Source organism: Cajanus cajan, chromosome 9 (genome assembly GCF_000230855.2).
Source record: "Cajanus cajan strain Asha chromosome 9, NIPB_CcT2T_4, whole genome shotgun sequence".
Taxonomy (NCBI): domain Eukaryota; kingdom Viridiplantae; phylum Streptophyta; class Magnoliopsida; order Fabales; family Fabaceae; genus Cajanus; species Cajanus cajan.
This window is the reverse complement of record NC_138525.1, coordinates 25,528,745-25,532,920: the sequence shown is the minus strand read 5'-3', so window position 1 is coordinate 25,532,920 and position 4,176 is coordinate 25,528,745.

The following is a 4,176-nucleotide window of genomic DNA, read 5'->3' as shown; positions in this document are numbered from 1 at the left end:
AATACTAGTCACACCAATAATTTGTTAGTACTATTTTTATTCATTTCTTATTTCTTATATGAAAAATAACATTCTAACACTTGTTTTTATTATCAGTTGAACTTGATTAAAAATAATAGTATTTTATAAATCTTGTCACCAAATAAAAAAAGTTAATTAAATAACATGTAAGACTTAACAAAAATTATTATTATTTTAATAAATTTGAACTAATTATAAAAAATTAAATATATTTTTAATCTTTCAAAATGATACAAACTTGTTTTTTTCCTTTAAATTTAAGAAAAATCTTGAAAAAACTTATCTTAATCTCTTTATATTTTAATTACTGTCTATGAATATATCAAATATCATAATAGAACATCATCTATTAATGTCATTGATAGTAAAAATATTATATATTAAATTTAGTTAATATTATATAATTATTTTAATCGATCTTATTGAATTGGTAGTTTAAAAAGCTAATATATATATATATATATATATATATATATATAATTACAAGAACTAGAAATTTTAAATTATAAGAAAAAAATAAATATACACTAAATTTAAGTAATTAATGTTATATTTTATGCGATGATAAAAAAGGTGAGAGAATGATGCTTCTCATTATCCCAATCTCGTGCTGATATGATAATAATCTTGCAAGTCTCACGATCTTCTAGTAGTCAATTTGATGCAATCATTCGTGGTATATATGTATTTATTTAATTTCAAATTATTTTTGGTGCAAACTTTTATGTCTTTAATAATTGGAAAGAATGATTGCCAAAATTTCTTTAATTGGTCAAAATATCGATCTCAACAATGTTTTAACCTTTGGACACAAAGCATAAGAAAGTTGTCTCATTTGATTAATGGAACTATTAAAGAGTTATTTTTGGCAATTACGATAAGAAGTAAATTTGTTTTATGTAATTGATTGGTTTACCACATGTTTTAATCTTATAATAATTTGGGTCGTTAGTCATATGAGAAATAGTTCAGTCTTTTGCTACCACTAAACATTCTATACTCCTTTTCTCTTTGATTCTATTTAAAGGTATCTTCCTGACTTCCTTTAGTTGCTTGACATTTTTCCTTTTTCGAATTGGTTGATTCTTTGTCGTTTTCTGAAACTATTGCAATGAAGTTTGTTTCAAAGCAAAAGTTTCGGTAGGGCATGAGTGGTTCATTTCTTTCCACTTTTAGATGATTTTTGTCCACAGTATCATGTTTGTACCCAAATGCTCAAATATGACTAAACTGTTAAAATATTTTAGTTTTAATTATTTTAGTTACATAAGATAATTATGGATTAATATTAATTAATAATCAAATTATTATCTAAATATCATAAATTAAAAATTAAAAGTTATTTCATTATTATGCATAGATTATAAAATATTTAATTGTGATTTATGTTAAGATATGTGATTTTGTAATTGATTGGGTTCCTGTTAACGAGCCTTCCTTGCACATGAGGTTCAAATGCATGACTTCGGATCCAATGTAGTTAAAAGGACACTACAATAAAATGGACTTTTAGTCGCATTTAATATGTCTTTTAGTGATAATAAAAATTGTTACAAAATTTTTTACCTGCATTTCACACATTAACCATTATATGTAGTGTCGCTAAAATATTTACCGACAATTATTCTATATGCCGGTAAAGACCCTTATAATGGTCGGGAAAAGTGTATAACTTTTTGTGTCATTTGTTATTTGTATTTAAAATTTTCACTAAAAGTTTAAGAAAATATTTATAATACTCTTTAATTATCTTATTTCTAGTCGATGTAGGATTTGTAAAATGAGTACAAATACTCTTTAGTTACCTTATTTCTAATTGATGTAGGACTTAGAAGATGAAGGTTATCTTCTAAGTATATATTCTTTAATTTTTTTAATTATCTTATCTCCTAAATACCAACTTAGAATAGTAAGTTATAGACTTAACTCAACCTTATAAAATATACTTGTAAGGTGAGAGTTATCATTCACTTATATACTTTTTAATTATTTTATTTCTAGTCGATGTGGGACTTAAGTTTTTTCTAACAAATAATTGTCACTAATAGTAAATTTTGATGTGATGTAAATGCATTTTTAGTGGCCATTATATAATAGTCATTAATATTTTTATTAAATAATAAAATAGAGACAATTAATTTATTGCCATTAAATAATTGTCGGTAATACTAAATTTTGTTGTAATGGGATTATATTTAGTAGGGTTGTACTAGTGTGAAACTTTCTTTTGTTTCCATTGCTTTCAATAATAAGTGGGTTTATATGTTAGCCCAATAGTTGGTGAAAAATACTGAAACTTTGTAATTAGTTGATGTGAATGATATTTCTTATGTTTATTAGAATTCTTCTTGCTAGACTAAGTTAGGTTAAGTAATTCCCTTAAATTGGTGCTTTCGTGAGGTTTCAATGCCTTCCAAGGTCAATTGGGAATCCGATTATTATGCAATCAGTTCATGGATATTCATATAACAATTTATATGTAAGAATAGATGACTAAAACCATAAAATCTTTTGGCAGAATTACAACCAAATCCGGTACATTCGTTAGTTGGGGGAAGAATCTGCATGAATGGGATTTGGTTAGACAATGTGTGGTTCGTAAACAAGCATTGATTTTTTAGCAAGGTACGAAATGTATCATCTAATATTCAATATGATTCCATGAGATCTAGTTTCATTAAAGTAACAGATTCTAGCCAATTGAAAAGATCTTCTGATCAATCCAATGATCATTTTGATTCCATTAGGAATGAGGATTCAAAATATCACACATTGATCAATCAAAGAGAACTTAAACAACTAAAAGAAAGATTGGTTCTTTGTCGGGATCCTTCCTCTCTTAAAATGGAACGTATAGAGATAAAATCAGAGTGATTCATATACAAACACGAGACTATAAAAATTGTTAGATCAAAAGATGATCTTGGATTCCTTAAGGTGTTAGTTTTATGTTAACAAAACATAGATATTTTTCAGAGAAAAGATTTTAGGTCATACTATAAGATGAATTAGAATAGATGATTAGTTATGATGATGTGTAGTCTCTAAGATGAACCACTTCATCTATAAGAAAAATTCATTTAACATATATCATTTATGATGTCTGGTAACCAAATCATATTTGTTCATGTCATTCCTCAATAGATCAAAAGGAATAAAAAACTTCTTTAGTACTTGCAGTTCAACAAAGAATGGAGTCATGCTTTAAGGATTTTTTCATATACAAGTTCTCCAATTTGAGCCAAACAACAACAAAGATCTTTTCTTTTAAGACTTCCCTACAAACCTTGTCTCCAAGGGACCAAATCAAAGCTACATAAGCTTTATCCAACATCTCCTTCTTCTTATCTGTCATTGTGGTGGGTAGCTTCTTTTTTCCTTCAAGAGCCTCCTTTAGCCCTTGATGGACCAATAGAGCTTTCATCTTCATTCTCCATAGGTTGAAATCATTTTTGCATATAAACTTCTCAATATCATACTTTGTAGAACCCATTCTTCTTGTTCTAGGAAAGAGCAACCAAACAAAAAATCCAACCCTAGATCTAGATATTAATTTGTTGTAGAAACAGACTTCTACAAATGCTATGACTTGAGGAACCAGAAAATGAAATGGAAGAAATATAAAATTAAAAGAGAGAGTTCTATGGTGAATAATATGATTTTTGTGTTTTATTATTATTTTGAATACACATTATAAGCCTTATATAGACTTAGTTAGCACCTCTACTCATTAAGTAGTTCAGTTACATTCTGTTTTAAGAGAATAGTAGAAGCAATACTAAGCTAACAACTAACACAAACAATTTATCATAAGGGCCCCTTATAATGTAGTATGTAAAAACTGTAACCCTTCTTTAATTTTTGTCTTTTATAAAAAAAAATTGTATTTGTTATCACAATTTTAGAAAATGATGAAAGTTTATAATGTTTTAGAAAAAAACTAAATGTTTAATCCATTAAAAATTTAAAATTTGTGGTTAATTAATTAAAAATTGAACAAAAGAAAAAGAAGAACAATTAAAAAGAAAAATCACTAGCAACTCATTCTTTAACATACTCCTTTAAATACACACCTTTATTTGATTGATATTTATTAAAAAAACACAAAATTTGGTGGGTCTCACATCTAATTTAGGTGTATTAGAGAGTATATTG